Genomic DNA, 17,998 nt, shown 5'->3' with positions numbered 1-17,998 from the left:
GCCGCATTTGAGCGAGCTTTTTTTTTTGTTTGTGGGATGTGGGCATCGCTGGCTAGGCCAGCATTTATTAATAGTCTAAAATAAGGTATGGCAGAGCATCTCAGCCTTGTGGAATGCACATCCTGTTCCAGGTGGAAACTCCAGGATGTTTTTTCATATCCTGGACAACCAGTTATTTCCTGCTTTCTATATCTATCTTAGGAGGGTGAAGACTCAGAGTCAACCCAAATTTCAATCTACAGCGTGAAGTGGCTTGGGGTGTTTTACGATGTTAAAAGAACTACATGACTTGGCCAAAACCCCCAGACCCATGAGTGGCAGCACCTACCCAGAACCCCCAGACTTGAATTCTGAATATTCAGTTCAGTTTTGCCTGCTGTGGTCTGATTTAACTAGAATTATAATAATTCCTCACTACAGTTTTAAGTTCTAACTTTCAAGAAGTTTTTGTTAAATTTAACTTCGGTACGTCTGAATTAACTGAATTCGTAATAATTCTTTGTTATACTTTTTAACCTCTCCATGACTTTTCAGTGCATTTTAATTAGACCCTAATAAGGCCAAATTGGCTGAATTCAAAAATTCTTCATTATAACTTTTTAACTTCTCCAGGACTTTTAATGCATGCTAACTCGGTTAAGCAAATGTGTTAATATTGAATCATTATTGATCCAACTCTTTGTGTTCTTATGTGGGTCTGGAATCACCTGTACACCAGAGCAGGTAAGGATGGCAGATTTCCTTCCCTAAAGGACATTAGCGAACCAGGTGGGTTTTTTACGACAATCAACAATGGTTTCATGGTCATCATTAGACTTTTAATTCCAGATATTTATTGAATTCAACTTCCACCACCTGCTGTGGTGGGATTCAAACCTGGGTCCCCAGAGCATTACCCTGGGTCTCTCAATTACCAGTTCGGTGACAATACCACTATGCCACCAGATTCCAATGAGAATAGCATCAAGGAGCCCTAGCAAACCTGAAGTCAATGGGAATCAGGGGAAACTCTCTCCGCTGGTTGGAGTCATACCTAGCACAATGGAAGATGGTTGTGGTTGTTGGAGGTCAATCATCTCAGTTCCAGGACATCATTGCAGGAGTTCCTCACTTGATTGGCACCACATCCACAAACATTCACTCGCTCTACCACAGACGTATAGTAGCAGCTGTGTACCAGTTACAAGATGCACTGCAGGAATTCACCAAGGCTTCTTCGACAGCACCTTCCAAACCCACAATCATTACCATCTAAAAGGACAAGGGCTGCAGGTAGATGGAAACACCACCACCTGGAAGTTCCCCTCCAAGTCACTCACCAACCTCACTTGGAAATATATCGCCGTTCATTCACCGTCGCTGGGTCAAAATCCTGGAACTCTCTTCCTAACAGCACTGTGGATGTACCTACACCACATGGACTGCAGCGGTTCAAGAAGGCAGCTCACCACCACCTTCTCAAGGGCAACTAGGGATGGGCAATATATGCTGGCCCAGCCAGCAAAGCCCAAATTCTATGAATGAATGTTTTTTTAAAAATTACAGTTCCATCACTGTCGCCAGGACAAAATTCTGTGACTCCCTCCCTAACAGCACTGTGGTTGTACCTACACCAGGTGTACTTCAAAGGCTCAAGAAGGCAGCTCACCACCACCTTCTCAAGGGCAATTAGGGATAGGCAATAAATGCGGACCTAGCCAGCGACGCCCACACCCCATGAATGAACAACAAAATACTAGATCAAGGCCAAAAGCACAGCTCGGCCCCAACTTTGGGCCACCCTTGTGGTAAATTGCCTCTTTGGCCTAGCTATCTTGCTAGCTGGGGACATTAATGTTAATCCCAGGTCAATTGAAATTACATGCAGAGGCATTAAATGATGAGGCCGCAAAGTCTTGTGGACTCTGTAGTTATGCTGTGAAACAAACTGTATTGTGTGCTCCAGTTGCTCGAGGTGGTATCATAACAGTTGTTCTGGAACATTGGATGAACCATTATCACATCATATTGCCTACAAAGATGTTGTACGACTATGTGATGCTTGTGATAGTTTGAATACATGGACTGTGGAATTCAACTCAAATACCAGGAATAGATTTGATTACCTATCACCATCGTACAAACCAAATATACCAAGTATACAAGGAAAATTACACCAGTGAAATTAAAATTAACAGAAGATAGGTGTGCGAATGCAAGTCAATCCAAAGCGAAGCAACAGAGGCAGCAGAAAACGCTCATTAAGACTCAATGGACAGGATCAGAAGATCACATGTAACCAGACTTGCCAAGGCCAGCCATTTTCCAATACCAACGAAGACATAAACCAAAACACAGGAAATACCAAAGCTACTCTTCAAAATTGTTCTAAGTTAAACTCTATCAAGATTGCAAATATAAATTATAATGGTATTCGAGGGAATGTAGCTCAATTGGAGTTACTCATCTGCCAACAAAACTTGATGTTATTACAGAAACTGAATCCAAGTGTGATAGAATCATAGAAAGTTTCCAGCACAGAAAGAGGCCACTTGGCTGTGCTGACCGATAAACGAGCCACTCAGCCGGATCCCACTTTCTAACATTTGGTCTGTAGCCTTGCACATTGTGATGCTGGAGGTGCATATCCAGACACCTTTTAAACAAGTTGAGGGTTTCTGCCTCTATTACCCTTTCAGGCAGTGAGTTCCAGACCCCCGCAACCCTCTGGGTGAAAAAAATGTTTTCTCATCTCCCCTCCATTTTTTCTACCAATCTTTTTAAATCTATGCCCCTAGTCACTCACCTCTGCTAAAATAAATAGGCCCTTCCTATCCACTCTATCTAAGCCCCTCACAATTTTGTACATCTCATTCAAATTTCCCCTCAGCCTCCTCTGTTAGAAGGAGAACACCTCCAGCCTATTCAATCTTTCCTCATAGCTGTAATTTTCCCATCCTGGCAACATCTTTGTAAATCTCCTCTGTGCCCTCTCTAAAGCTAACATCATTTCTGTAATGAGGTGACCAGAACTGAACACTATGCTCAAGTTGTGGCCTAACTAATGTTCCATATAGTTCCAGCATAACCTCCGTGCTCTTATATTCCATGCCTCGGCTAATAAATGAAAGGATTCCATATGCCTTCTTAACCATCTTATCAACCTGTTCTGCTGGAATGAAACAGTGATATAAAATTTCCAATGTATGTTTTGAGTTTTTCCATGGCTTGGCCATGAAGTTTAAATTGGTAAAGAAAAGCCATATTCCCAGTGAAACTAGGGAGTGTGAGATGTAATAAAAGTAAAAGTAATTATAAAAAAAATTGTTGCTGCAGAATTCACGAAAGCAGAGGACTGAATTTGGGAGCTGGATAATAAACCATTTGAATTAGCAAGCTAGATGAAGTTCCCGCACCATAATAATGGTAATAAATGTGATAATAAAAGGAAAAATAAATAAAATATGAAACTTTATTACTAAAATGAAATTAGCTTAAAATGTAAAAGATAAGATAAAACAATTAAAGCCTTGAAAGAGAAAAAGACTAATAAAATGGATTATCAAGCGATTTTAATTGTCTGTCAAAATCTGTAAAATTTATCATGTCAAAAACATTGTTAATCTTGTAGCTTGACAGACAAAGATTTTCAAATGATCTATATGCAAAAATCTCATAAGAGAATCATCCTGTTTGAACCATGTCTAGCTCCTAGCACAAAGCCGAAGAATTTAATGTTGCAGTCACTGCTTAAAGTTTTAATCTCATTGGTTAAATATTGATATTTGATTACCTTCTCGTCCCAGACATCTTCCAGTGAGTTATTGTTGTCCTCGTATCTAATTGTGACATTGGCAACAACCACATAATCGCCTTTCCGAAAAATTATGTCAGGTTTAAATAAGGATCCATCATCTGTTCAAATATAAGGTTCTAGGTGAATTGCATAACTATGTTTTAATATTACCTTATAGTCTCATTTAATGCATTACATCTTGTACAAGGGGAACTCGGAGATGAGTGCACACAACCTTGCGCAGCGCTCGCGAGCATCACCTGGAGGACATTCAGGAAGAGGCATCGCATATTTTTAGGGGGCACAGACAAGTCACTCTTTCCCGGCTGGCTTTCAGTGCAGTGCTGGGGCAAGGGCTGAAGTGTGGTTCAGGCAGGGGAGGTTGGGGGGCAAGGCAGTACAGACAGACTGAGAGAAATACTCAAGCACATGCTGGGGGTGGGGGGAGCAGGGATGAAGGAAGCAGTCACACACTTGGAAAACCTTTTCAAAAGTGAGCTTTCTTCCGCAGCTGAGACCGTTCAGCTGCAGCTCCATTGACATGCTTGGAGTCGGGCCTATGAAGCTTTTTGCCCACTCAAGCAATGCAAAAGCATGAAAATACCACCAAATGCTCCAGAACTTTTCACCTCTTGGACGCAGACTGCAAATTAATGTGCGTGTTAGGGGGCAGCTGAACAACCGGCTGACTGGGCAAGTTGTAGAATCCCCTTGTGAAAGGTGGCCATGGCGCAGTCACTGGTGGAGGTGCTCATAGCCCCTTGCAATGTCTTTATTAAGGTTTGGACCAGTATTCAGTATGGTTCAAGCTAACAGTGCAGCCTTGAAGCGCGGGTTAGGAGAATGTCTGCGCCTGAGCTGAGGGCACAGCATGCAGTCCAGTGGGCAAAGCTGCCACCAATTGGTCAAATGGAGTGGGGCGGAGGTGAGTGGAGTTTCGGCCAACAAATGAGCGCACCACACAGTGACCATCCAAGTAGTGGCCAGCACTTTCCTGCATGTGTGAAGGGGCCTCCAGACTTAACCAAGAGAGGTTCTTAGTGCACTCATGCCAACCCACATGTCTCTCTCTTTGATCCTGCAGGAGGAGAACATCAGGATCATGGAGCCTGGTGATCTAGCAGTTTGCTTCATGGCTTACAGGGAGCAGAGAAGAAGAGAGCAGTGGAGGTGCCTGGCTCGGTAAAGGGAGGAGCACCTCCTTCAAGATGAAGGGGCGGCAGGGCCTGCTGCGCATCAGCTGAGATCCACAGAGATCCATCACTCATAGGTGCCTCACAAGACCCAGGGCCCATAGGTGGTGCATGTCATTCCTGCAGATGACGGAAAACCAGTATCACCAAAGACTGCGCATGTCTAGGGAACTGGTCGGCTACATGTGCCACCTGCTGCAGGATTTGGGGTCACGGGGTCATGGAGGGCATCCACTACTAGTGCCATGAAAGTGACTGTGGTGCTCAATTTTTATGCTAATGGCTCCTTCATGGCTGCACAGGTGACCTGTGCGGGATATTGCAAGCCTCCACGCACATGTCTATCCAGTAGGTCATGGATGCCATCTTCACAAAGGCACAGAACTTTGTGCATTTTGCCCAGGATCAGGAAAGCCAGGAATCAAGAGTGCTGGAATTTTCACATCTCAGGTTTCCCACAGGTACAGGGTGCCATCAATTGTACTCACATAGTGCTTAGATCTCCGTGGCAACAAGCAGTCAACTACGTCAAATGCAAGGGCTTCCACTCGCTGAATGTTCAGCCGGCGTGTGACCACCACAAATGCATCATACAGGTCTGTGCATGATTCCCAAGGAGCATCCATAACTCCTACAACCTTAGCAGGTCTCAGATCCCTGACATCTTCCAGAGTCCACAGAGGCTGCAGGGTTGGCTCCTCGGGGACAAGGGCTACCCACAGAGAATGCGGCTAATGACGCCAATGCAGCAGCCTCAGACTGCAGCAGAGCGGTGGGACAACGAGGCTTATGCTGCAACCTGGACTTCGGTGTAGCAAACTATAGACATTTTGAAAATGATGTTCTAGTGCCTCTACAGGTCTGGTGGAACACTGTAATAGTCTCCAGAGGGTGTTGTGCATCATTGTCACTTGCTGCGCGCTCCACAGCCTTGCACTGCAAAAGGGGGAGGACCTGGCTATGGAGGAGATGGAGGATCTGTACGTCTCCTACAATGAGGAAGATGACAAAGGGGATGAGGGTGAGGAGGTCCTTGAAGGCAAGGATGCTGTCAATAAGGCCATTGCGCTGGCCAGACGAGGCAGACATGCTTGGGAGACCCTCATAGCCACAAGATTCGCGGAGGATGATGACAAGATGCAGTGAGGACAGTCCTAACATCCTCACCTTGCATCTGTGAACGTCTGACACCTGCTTGGCTGATGGCAGCGCACATACCCTTAGTGCTCAGGCTCATGTCATGGAGATTCAGTGGAGGCCCTAATAGTCGCTAGATTTCAGGAGAATGATGACAACAAGACGTGATAACACTCCATAGACCTTTGTAAATGTCTAGCTCCTGTCTGGCTGAGGGTAGCTCGCTTGCGCTCTGTGATCAGGGTCATATCGTGGAGACGCAGCCCTGAAACTTTAAATGCACCTGATCCATTATCAGCCTTCAGCACCTGACCCCTTCAGGAGCACAGTGTTACCGGTCACTGCTGAAGAGATGGGTGCCAGCCCCACCTCAAAGGTGCTGAGAGCACACAGAGAGAATGACGGAACTCTGTGACACCTGCCCACAACATTCTGGCAGTAATGACAAGCACCATCGAGGTGCAGGCATCACTGATGTGTCCAGGGAGTGTGAAGCTGGACCATCACTTTGGTCTGAAGTTTACACACTGCACAGGGAAGAGGCCCTGGACTGAGACACCTGCCTTTAACTTGTGCAGGAACCAGGGTTTCACATCTGAGTGACACGAATACTGTTCATCATAACAAGGAGAAATAGGCAAGGAGACATTCTTGGGAGTTTATTGACAACAGTGAACATTAAGTACAAGTGATTAACACCCATGCCCAAGCTGTGCAACTACACCTTCTTAACTTTCCTAACACTGCCACAACATCTTGGTGCTCCTCTGACATCCACAGCAGAGACAGAGGCAGCCTGCTGACTGCTACGCTCTGTCTGTGATGACCTTGGTGGGCGTCTTCTAGAGGGCTGAGACCTGGAGTGCCCCAGCCTGCATTTAGGCTCCTGCTTTTTAGCAGAGGCACCTTCCTTGGCCTGTGGAGCTGGAACTGCAGGGGTCACAGGAAGAGGGGATACAGATGGGCCGGATACTCCTGGAGTCACCTGGGTGGATGGCCTCGGGGCGTGCACCTGCTGATCCTCTTCCCTATGGGTGCCCAAGGGCCGCTGACTGAGTCCTTGAGGAGAAGGGGAAGCTGGAGTGAGATCGAGCTGCCCTACACCCCATGTCAGCAATAGAGTTCAGCCATGTCCTGGACCAAGGTCTCCTTGGCAGCCATATCCTACCAGTGTTGACCTCAGTGTGTTGGCATGCTGGTGCTATCACCTCAGACTGAAGGCAGACAGATTCCTCCATCGTACCATCCCTTCCTAATGTTCCTGTGCTTGCCTTTGCAGCTCCAGCAACTGAGGTATGACTGAGTCCAGATGCTCCTCTTTTGATTCAGAGGACTCAACAGATTTTTGGCCTCCAGCAGTCCTCTGAGTGCCAGAAACCTGGAAAGTCCCTGCCGCCATCTGCTGTGGATCAGACAGTGCGATGTGCTCACCAGATTGTGACTCAAAGGCTACTCTCGAACTAGGTCCCACCGAGGTGTGTGTCTCTGCGCTGGTGGAGGGTGTGGGTGACGCTGTGATGGGACTTCAATTAGGGTGTCATCAGATTCTTCTTCCTTTGGAACTTGAGTCGAGGGCCTGGCTCGTGGACCACTCGCTGCTTCCCTCGTGTGCCTGCGAAAGCAAAGAGAGATAAATAGTGCATGGCAGGGGACTGCAAAACAGGGAAACTAACTCTCAGCATGGTTTTCTGACAGATGTTGCACTGCTGGATCCTCACATGGTTGAGCACCACTGACCTCACCATCAGCACAGGAATGGTCCAGATCATCACTGGCCAGCTGGCTGAGTATATTTTCAAATTCCGTGAGGACCTTGATTTCAGACATTCCTCCACCAGTCTGTAATCTCTCCCTTTTGTTGTGTGCCAGCTTGTCCTGCATGAAGGCAGATGGAGAGAGTGTAAGCAGGATGCCTGCCTGGCCAAATAAGTATGTTGGACATGTGTGGGTGGTAAGTGGTGCTATGGATGGGAAAAGACACCATCTGTAGGGCAGATGAAGGTGTGTGTGAGAGGGTGAATGGTGATGTCCCTTGAACTGGCAATGAGTGAGATCCCTGTGGATGTGTGATGGGTTTTTGAGTGCGTGAGTTTAGAGTGTTGAGAACAGTGACTTGCCCTGGTGGAATGGATGAGATTGTTCATCCTTTTTCAGCACTGGGTAGCTGTCCTCTTTTGCAAGGCGTTGGTGCTGACCACCGCTGCACCTCCTCCCATGCAGGATTTTTCACCTTGCTTGCTGGTCTTCACCCAGAGCGGGGGGGTAGAGGACTTCATGGGGGCCTCAACTGCATCCAGTAGGCATCCAAGGGAGGCGTTGCTAAATTTGGGGGGCAGTATGTTTCATCCCTTTGGCAGCCACGACTTTGCAGCAGTGTCCAAGGCCTTAGAGAGTGCTAGCTCTGTGCAGGGGCTCCCTTTAAATATGGCGTCCGGATTACTGAAGGCTTGAGGTGACAGCGGGGTGGAAAAATCAGAGGCTGCCCTGCCAGTGATCCAGTGTGTTTCCCGGGAATGCATTATCAATGAGGTGGGACGCATCGGGAGTGGGACGATACAGCGTGAAAACCTGCCATTGCGGCCAGCAGGATAATGCCCTTGTTCCCACTCGCTAGATTAGAACACCTTCACAAAGATGCAGAAATGTCTTTAATTATATTAAGATTGTCAATCTGGCCAATTTTGTGAACCAAGTCGATACCGCTGTATAAAAAGGAAGCCTTTATTATTTATTCTCTCGATGATATCAATGATTTAGTCTTCCTATGTAATGCAACTGGGATTTGTATTTTCAATTATGGAGACCCAGACCACAATCTCTAGCTCAAGTATAAAATACCTGTGGAAATATCTTTCGATAAATGTAAAATATTCTTAGCTGTTTTTTTTAAATAACACTATCCAATCCCAACAAAGTATTCTGGGAAGCCTTCATTAAAACTAAATGATAGTATAAACGGGAAATAAAGTTTGTTTTATTATGTCATAATGCTGTGAAGGCTTGAGGGGAGTCAACATGAAATTGTCGATCCATGATCGATGTTTCACACTCCAAGCATCTTCCCTGGACCCCACCCATGGGTCAATCCTTCCCCAAGGTACTTCTCAAAGTCACCTGGATTAATATATTTGAGATCATTGCCCTTTTGTTTCCATGGACTTTTGTTATTAAAATAAAATGTTTTGTTCTTAGATATCATAAAGAAGCCGGCTGTTTTTATTATATTAATTTCTAGTCCAGTTTTCTCACAAAATTTCTCAAGGATTGACAAGTTCTTACTCATTCCAACATACAAGTCACTCAACAGAACAATGTCATCGACGAAGATGAGTGAGGTCACAGAAAGTGCCTTGGAGTCGCTACTTAATTGCAAACCCACACTGTTTTGTTCCAGAGTATTTAAAAGAGTGTCCATAGTAATGTTAAAAAGGATCAGAGACAAAGGATCAAATTGTCCGACTCCCTTCATAATTAAAACTGGGTTTGTTTTTCCCTTGTCCACCTCAAATAAGTTGATACTTCTTTATATAAATTACCAATAAGATTAATAATTTTGCTATTTTAACCTAGCCGCTGTAGGCTTTTAAGGATCAATTTAGGACTGATTGAGGCAAAGGCTTTGGCTAGGTCAATGAACAGTACTGCCAAATCATCTTTTCACATCCTTAAGGCAATTTTGCAAGATTGTTATATTTTAATTACATCCTGACGAGCCTATTATGAATCCTTTTTTTCTCTATTTAAATAAATTGAACTAGCCAATCTTTTTGTGATAATTTTAGTAAACAATCTTAAAATTATAGAACCGATTGTAATTGGTGTCCAATTTTCTATATTCTCGAGTGCCTTTGAGTCCTCTGATTTTGGTATTACACTGTTCTACATAATTTGATATTTTGTGGTAGTATTCTAGATTGCAACCAAATTGTGAACATTTTTGGAAGTAGGGCAGGATTTTCAGTATTTAAACATTTCAATTTTTTAACAGTAATTTTATTAGGCCCAGGGGAGTGTCCTTTTTAAATTGATCGATTATTGTCTTAATTTCTTCTTCATCAATTGCATTAAATAATTGGGAATTGTCTGTCTTTTTGGTGCTTTTAGCAACTTTATCTAGATCGGCCATATCATTAATCGTTGATAGTCATTGACAATCTTAAGGGGCATTTAGTTTGACTAGGACTACCCATTAATCACCTAGCCATAACTTTCTTATTTGTTTCATAAACAGTTTGAATTTCTTTAATTTCTATATCTTTGTAGCGAATCTTTTCCTAGCTCCAGTATTTTTGAAGAGCAGATTCTTATTAATAGGATCCGTTGTATTTGATTGCTTATTATTTACTTTACCTATTTTTAAACCTGAAAAGACAACCTTATCAAGATGATTGTGTCTTATTAACTTAATAGAATTTTTTGAGGAAGTAACAAGGAGGATTGACGAGGGTAGTGGATTGGATGGTGTCTACATGGATTTCAGTATGGCATTTGACAAGGTCCCACATGACAGACTAGTCAGAAAATTGAGATTCCATGGGATAGAGGGGAAGGTGGAGAGTTGGATCCAAAATTGGCTCAGCAACAGGAAACAAAGGGTAATGGTCAATGGATTCTTTGCGAATGGAAAGCAGTTTTCAGTGGTGTTCCACAGGGCTCAGTGTCGGGGCCCTTGTTGTTTGTTGTGTATATTATTGTTTTGGACTTAAGTGTGGGAGACATGATTGGGAAATATGCAGATGACACAAAATTGGCTGTGTAGTTGGTAGAGAAAAGGATAGCTGTCGACTCCAAAGTGATATCAATGGCTTGGTTGAGTGGGTGGAAATGTGTCAAATGGAATTCAATTCAGAAAAGTGTGAGATAATGCATTTGGGGAGGGCAAAAAAGGCAAGGGAATACTCAATAAACGAGAGGATACTGAGAGGGGCTGAAGAAGTGACCTTGGGAGTGCATTTCCATAGGAACCTGAAGGTGGCAAGACAGGTGGATAAGATGATAAAGAAAGCATATGGAATGCTCTTCTTTATTGGACAAGGTATCAAATGCAAAAGCTGGAAAATCAAATGCTGGAAATATATAAAATGCTGGTTAGGCCACAGCTGGAATTTCGAGTACCGTTCTGGTCACCACATTACAAGGAAGGACATAATTGCTCTGGAAATAGTACAGAGGAGATTTACAAGAATGTTGTTAAGGCTTGAAAATTATAGTTTTGAGGAAAGATTGAATAGGCTGGGGTTGTTTTCATTAGAACAGAGGATTCTGAGGGGTGATCTAATTGAGGCGTACAAAATTATGAGGGGCCTAGATTTTGTAGACAGAAAAAAGCTGTTTCCCCTAGCTGAAGGGTCGATTTCCGGGGTGCACAGGTTTATGGTGATTGGTAGAAGGATTAGAGGGGAGATGAGGAAAAACCTTTTCATCCAGAGGATGGTGAGTGTCTGGAATTCACTGCCTGAATTGGTGATTGAGGCTGAAACGCTCAACTCATTTTAAAGGTACCTGGGTCTGCACCTGAAGTATTGTAACCTGCAAGGCTACAGACCAGGTGCTGGAAAGTGGTATTAAAATGAGTGGCTAGTTTCTTTTTTGTTCTCTTTTTTGGCCGGCACAGACACAATGGGCATCTTTCTGCGGCATAACTTTTCTATGGTTCTAAATATCTGTTCCATCGTACATCTAATTTGTTCGTTATTAATACCCTTTTTATCACTATCAATTAGCATGTCAGTTATATTCATAAATGTTAGAACATCAACTTTGTTGTTGTCTTGTATTTGTACCCTATTTAAATTCAATTCATTATCTGTTCTTCGAGGGACCATTGTATCCATTTTGTCTCCGGATGAAGAAGTGATAACTTCTGATAAATTGGCGTTGACTTCTAAATTATCAGACAAATTAAAATTATTCCTAAACGTATTCATTTCAGCTCTACGCCATTTATCAGAAACATGTTTGTTGGTTTTAGTTGCTAATATTTTGGATATCTACATTAATATTCTTACAGGGGGGAAGTGATTGCATAGTGGTAGTGGACGAGTAATCCAAAGACCCAGGGTAATAATCGAATCCCACCATGGCAGATGGTGCATTCAATAAAAATCTGGAATTAAAAGTCTAATGATGACCATGAAATCATCGTCGATTGTTGTAAAAACCCATCTGGTTCACTAATGTCCTTTAGGGAAGCAAATTTGCTGATGCCTGGTCGGGCCAACAAGTGACTCCAGACCTACAGCAATGTGGTTGGCTCTTAAATGCCCTCTGAAATGGCCTAGCAAGCCCCTCAGTTGTATCAAACTGCTACAAAATCTCAAAAAAGGAATTAAACTGGACCGACCACCTGGCATTGGCCTAGGCACTGGAAACGACAAAAGCAATCTCAGTCCTGTCGACCCTGCAAAGTCCTCCTTACTAACACCTGGGGGCTAGTGCCAAAATTGGGAGAGCTGTCTCACACACTAGTAAAGTAACAGCCTGACATTGTCATCCTCACGGATTCAAATTTTATAGATCATGTCCCAGATACCACCATCAGCATCCCTGGGTATGTCCTGTTCCATCGACAGGAAAGACCCAGCAGAGGTGGCGGGACAGTGGTATACAGTCGGGAGGGAGTTGCTGTGGGAGTCCTCAACATCAACTCCGGACCCCATGAAGTCTCATGGTATCAGGTGAAACATGGGCAAGGAAACCTCCTGCTGATTACCACATACCGCCCTCCCTCAGCTGATGAATCAGTGCTCCTCCAGGTTGAACACATCTGGAGGAAGCACTGAATGTGGCAAAGATGCAGAATGTACTCTGGGTGGAAGACTTCAATGTCCATCACCAAGAGTGGCTCGGTAGCACCACTACTGACCGAGATGGCCAAGTCCTAAATGACATTGCTTCTAGACTGGGTCTGTGGCAAGTGGCAAGGGAATCAACAAGACGGAAAAACATACTTGATCTCGTCCTCACAAACCTGCCTGCAGCAGTTGCAACTGTCCATGACAGTATCGGTAGGAGTGACCACCACACAGTCCTTGTGGAGATGTAGTCCCACCTTCACATTGAGGATACCCTCCATCATGTTGTGTGGCACTATCACCATGCTAAATGGGACAGATTTCGAACAGATCTAGCAACTCAAGACTTGGCATCCATGAGGCTCTGTGGGCCATCAGCAGCAGCAGAATTGTAATCAACCACAATCTGTAACATCATGGTCCAGCATATCCCCCACTCTACCATTAGCACCAAGCCAAGGGATCAGCCCTGGTTCAATGAAAAGTGCAGGAGGGCGTGCCAGGAGCAGCACCAGGCATACCTAAAAATAAGGTGTCAACCTGGTGAAGCTACAACACAGGACTACTTGCATGCCAAACTGCAAAGCAGCAAGTGATAGACAGGGCTAAACAATCCCACAACTCACAAATCAGGTATAAGCTCTGCAGTCCTGCCACATCCTGTCGTGAATGGTGGTGGGCAATTAAACAACTCACTGGAGGAGGAAGCTCCACAAATATCCCCATCCTCATTGATGAAGGAGCCCAGCAGATCAGTGCAAAAGGCATTTGCTACAACTTTCAGCCAGAAGTGCCGAGTGGATGATCCATTTCGGCCTCCTCTGGAGGTCCCCAGCACCACAGGTGCCAGTCTTCAGCCAATCCGATCTACTCCACGTGATATCAGAAAACAGCTGAAGGCACTGGATACTGCAAAGCCTATGGGCCCTGCCAATATTTCAGCAATAGTACTGAAGACCTGTGCTCCAGAACTTGCCACGCCCCTAGCTAATCTGTTCCGGTACAGCTACAACACTGGCATCTAACCAGCTATGTGGAAAATTGCATGGGTATGTCCTGTATACAAAAAGCAGGACAAATCCAACCTGACCAATTACCACCCCATCAGTCTACTCTCAATCATCAGAAAAGTGATGTAAGGGGTCATCAACAATACTATCAAGCGGCACTTGCTTAACAATAACCTGCTCACTGATGCCCAGTTTGGGTTCCGCCAGGGCCACTTAGCTACTGACCTCATTACAGCCTTGGTTCAAACATGGACAAAAGAGTTGAACTCCCGAGGTGAGGTGAGAGTGACTGCCCTTGACATGAAGGCCGCATTTGAATAAGTGTGGCATCAAGGAGCCCTAGCAAAACTGGAGTCAATGGGAATCAGTGGGAAAACTCTCCGCTGGCTGGAATCATACCTAGCAGAAAGGAAGATGATTGTGGTTGTTGGAGGTCAGTCATTTCAGCTCTAGGACATCACTACAGGAGTTCCTCAGGGTAGTGTCCTCGGCCCAACCATCTTCAGCTGCTTCATCAATGACCTTCCTTTCAACATAAGGTCAGAAGTGAGGATGTTCACTGATGATTTCACTACGTTGAGCACAATTCGTGACTCCTCAGATACCAAAGAGTCCATTTCCAAATGCAGCAAGACCTGAACAATATCCAAGCCTGGGTGACAAGTGGCAAGTAACATTCACACCACACAAGTGCCAGGCAATGACCATCTCCAACAAGACAGAATCTAACCAATGCCCCTTGATGTTCAATGGCATTACCATCATTGAATCCCCAATATCAACATCCTGGAGGTTACCATTGACCAGAAACTGAACTGGACTTGCCATATAAATACAGTGGCTAGAAGGGCAGGTCAGAGGCTAGGAATCCTGCGGTGAGTAACTCACCTCCTGACTCCCCAAAGCCTGTCCACCATCTACAAGGCACAAGTCAGGAGTGTGATGGAATACTCCCCACATGCCTGGATGAGTGCAGCTCCAACAACACTCAAGAAGCTTGACAACATCCAGGACAAAGCTTCCCGCTTGATTGGCACCCCATCCACAAACATTCACTCCCTCCACCGCCAACGCACAGTAGCAGCAGTTTGTACCATCTACAAGATGCACTGCAGGAATTCACCAAGGCTCCTTTGACAGCACCTTCCAAACCAATGACCACTACCATCTAGAAGGAAAGGGCAGCAGATAGATGGGAACACCACCGCTTCAAGTTCCCCTCGAAGTCACTCACCATCCTGACTTGGAAATATATCGTCGCTCCTTCAGTGTCACTGGGTCAAAATCCTGGGCCTGAATCTTCTGGTTGACGTACAGGAGCGGGCCCTGCTCGCCGACACGTAAAATGACGTGCGGTGACATCAGGCATGTGTCCCGACGTCTCCGCGCATCATTCCGATCTTCAGTTCGGCGGGCGTGCACCGAAGTCGGCTGCGCGCCCGCCAAACTGTCAAAGGCCTATTGAGGCCATTTAACAGACAGTTAAACTAATTTTTCTGGACTGCCCATCCAACCTTAAGGTTAGTGGGCAGGCGAAGAGCCAAGGTAGCCTTTGCATTTATCACGAACCCTCATCCATGGGCAGGATGAGGTTTCATGAAGGGTTTATAAATCAAATAACATCTTTTATTAAAATTCTTTGACATGTCCCAGCTCATGTGACACTGTCACATGAGGGGGACATGTCTGAAATTTTTTTTTTTCTTCATTTAAATTTTTCATAATCAAATTAATCTCTCTGAGGCACAGGGAGTGCTCAGCGCTTCCGGTTATGCATCACGCTGGGTGGGCCTTATTTGGCCCACCCACATAAAAAGGCAGTGCGCAGCCAATCGCAGGCAGTGATCAGCTGCATGCCCGTCTGCGCCTGCTCCCACTCAGCGCCCCCGATGGGGAGAAAATTCTTCCCCTGGAACTGCCTTCCTAACAGCACTGTGGGTGTACCTACACCACATGGACTGCAGCGGTTCAAGAAGGCAGCTCAACACCACCTTCTCAAGGGCAACTAGGGATGGGCAATAAATGCTGGCCTAGCCAGCGAAGCCCACATCCTGTGAACAAATTTTTAAAAAGCATCCAGAATATTCTTTTTCTAAATAAAGAAGCTGCAACACATCTTCCTTGGACCAAATTGAACTTTAATTTGTGACTGGCTGAGGTCAATCCAGCGCAGCTATTCTTTTCAGATTTTGTAATCTGGGGTGCACATATGGACTCCATATTGACTTAGTCCCCATTGCGTATTAAAGCTCATCTCACACCTGGAACAATTAAAGATCATGATGGCTCTGTCCTCTGCTCTGCTCCCATTATATATCACATAGTGTCATGTGATAGGATGGTATTCACCAGTCTTTTCACACTTGCCACAGATAACCAAGAGCTTAGAAATTCTATGTTTGTTATTAAAATGTCTCCTAAATTTATAGAATTTAAAACTCCATCACAAATTTGACATTTAATTTGATTGCAGGGATAGTAAATCTTAATAGTGTTATTAAAATTATCAGTATATAAGGCAATAGCACATTGATGCTGAATGTTCTTAACACTAACTTTGACAGCTTCTTGATTAACAGGGGCATCAATAGGAATGCCGTTGACATTGTTGGAATTAAAATGGCAAAGTGATTTAAAATTTATATTATAAAAGATCAAATGAACAAAATTTTATAAAATCTCTGCTTTGGGTAAAAGCCTAGTCTTAAAGGGAGTCCTCAGATATATCTCACTTTCACAATCTTGAGCAACTTCTGCATTCACCTCATTAGGTAACAAATAATTATTATCTTCCATAGACAAAACCCCATTTATTAACAGAACAGAATCAGTAAATGGTCTTATAAAGCCTCATCAGTTTGTGTATGTGTGGATTAGCTGATGTTGCAGTATTGATGGGTATGATAACCGGGCCCTGATCTAAACAATAGGAACATTTAACATAATTAGTCATCAGGGAATATCACACCAATACGGGGATGTTCTTCCACCAGTTATCATCCCAGCTGGAACAGATGAGTCGAATAGAACTATCCTTACTTAAGATTTATCAAACCCTAATAGTATTCCACCTGTGAAGGAATGGTTTTCGTAAACCATCCAATCAGGATGATTTCGCCTATCAAGCCGTATTCATCATCATGCCCGGATCCAACTAGCTGAAACAGAAACAGGACCAATCCTATATTAGCCATGACCGGTTAACTATTCATAGATTGTGACACAACGTTTCCAGGGGTACCAAGTGGAGGTACAACCCACTATGGGTAAAAAATCATAACATCCATAATGATTAGCCCCTGAGGATTTCTTCAGGGATGTGTGGACATTCACTCTAAGGTCCCTCACTTCCTCTACATCTATCAGTGTACTCCCATTTATTGTGTAATCCTTTGGCTTGCTTGACCTCCCCAAATGCATCACCTCATTCTCTGGGTTGAATTCCATTTGCCACCTTTCTGCCCACCTGACCAATCCATTGATATTTCCTTGCACTCAACAGCAATCCTCCTCGCTATCAACTGAGCGGTCAATTTTTGTATCATCTGCTAACTTCTTGATCATTCCCCTTACATTTACATCCAAATCATTAATACATACCACAAAAAGCAACAGACCTAGTACTGAGTCCTACTGAACTCCATTGGAAAGAGCCTTCCAGTCACAAAAACATTCATCAACAATTATCTTTTGTTTCCTGCCACTGAGCCAAATTTGTATCCAGCTTGCTACATTCCCCTGGATCCCATGGGCTTTTTTTTTTAACTAGCCTGCCATATGGGACCTTGTCAAAAGCCTTGCTAAGATACACGTAGACCACATCATTTGCACTAGCCTCATCAATCCTCCTTATTACTGCCTCAAAAAATTCAAATTGTCAGACATGACCATCCCTTAACAAATCCATGCTAACTGTCCTCGATTAATCCATGCCTTTCTAAGTGACAGTTTATCCTGTCCCTCAGAATTGATTCCAATAATTTGCCCACTACCGAGGTCAGACTGACTGGCCTGTAATTATTTATCTATCCCTCGCTCCTTTTTTAAACAAAGATACAACGTTAGCAGACCACTAATCCTCCGGCACCT

The sequence above is a fragment of the Cetorhinus maximus genome, chromosome 1, assembly GCF_964194155.1.
Source record: "Cetorhinus maximus chromosome 1, sCetMax3.hap1.1, whole genome shotgun sequence".
Classification (NCBI taxonomy): Eukaryota; Metazoa; Chordata; class Chondrichthyes; order Lamniformes; family Cetorhinidae; genus Cetorhinus; species Cetorhinus maximus.
Note: the sequence above shows the minus strand (reverse complement) of the source record.